The sequence below is a fragment of the Pavona decussata genome, unplaced genomic scaffold, assembly GCF_977016875.1.
Source record: "Pavona decussata unplaced genomic scaffold, jaPavDecu1.1 SCAFFOLD_324, whole genome shotgun sequence".
NCBI classification, from domain to species: domain Eukaryota; kingdom Metazoa; phylum Cnidaria; class Anthozoa; order Scleractinia; family Agariciidae; genus Pavona; species Pavona decussata.
The window spans coordinates 1,740,269-1,741,521 of record NW_028145713.1 but is presented as its reverse complement, the minus strand read 5'-3'; positions in this window follow the sequence as shown (position 1 = coordinate 1,741,521).

Here is a 1,253-nt window from a genome sequence, read left to right as displayed (position 1 = left end):
CTAAAAACAACTATTGTCGACAGCGAAGTTCAGTATACTAGGCGAAGCTTTGTCTGCTTTTGTTTCTTCTTCTTCTTCTTCTTCTTCTTCTTCTTCTTCTTCTTCTTCTTCTTCTTCTTCTTCTTCTTCTTCTTCTTCTTCTTCTTCTTCTTCTTCTTCCTCTTCTTCTTCTTCTTCTTCTTCTTCAGCCTCTTCTTCCAGGCTTTCTCTTTGTCGTGTTAAATTTTGTATGCAGTCAGATCATCCTTGCAGTTTTTCAGTTTTCTTCAAGCAGTCTTTTGATTGAAACTGCACTGCCCATGATCTGTTTCCCGGCCGGATACCCTCAGGCTACTGCCCATACTGCCGAACGGTTTTTATCGGCGCTTTTCTGTGTCGACTCTGCCGGATGAAACTATATTTTTGCATAACGTGCAGTGAACTGTCTGTTTTTAAAGGTAACCGGCTTGTACGTCGGTACGAAAATTATCTGGTCCGGGATATCTTTCGTTCGAACTGTAGACCCACATTTTTTCTCAGTTTAGGAACAAAATCTGAAAACTCGAGTATCAGGATAGCCTTAGTACCAATCTAACAATGATTACAAGGCGAGAGATTTGTCAGTTTAGAGACGTTAAATCCCTTAGTCTGAAAATACCCCGATTTCCATGTTGAAAAGCATGAATTTGAGAAAGCTGCTTGGAAAAACCGAAACCCAAAAACCCCCTCAGTGGAAATCACGAGTAATAAAAACTCTGATTCAGTGGGAACAGATCGCGCACCGATTTAGTTTGCCTTATGAGTATGAGGACCCCGTTTAAGACGATGTTGTTGTTAATGTTATCTGTTGTTTGTGCGACTTCCCCGTCCAAGCATGTGACAGTAGCTTTGTTCGAGTAATTCCTAAAACTTCCCTTTTAGGAGCGGAACCCAAGACCGATTTCCATGCTATTATCAGTTACGGAAAACAGTCAGATTTTTGACAAGAAATAGATATTTTTAGAATAAAAGAAAATTCACAGGTTATTGTATGGAAAATGCCAGTCACCTAGGATCAGGAATGCCAGCAATTCAGAAGGAGTTAAAAATTAAAAATTTTTAGGGGGAAGCATGTTCCCGGACCTCCTAGAACCTTGCGCCTTTGGCGCTCGTTTTATCGGAAAATGGTCACGAATTTTGTTTCCTGGATTGGATCCGTTCCTGGTTTAATTTGATTTTCATTTTCGTCTTAACTACTCAAAACCCGAAAAGGTATTCCTGTATGTAGAAGGATG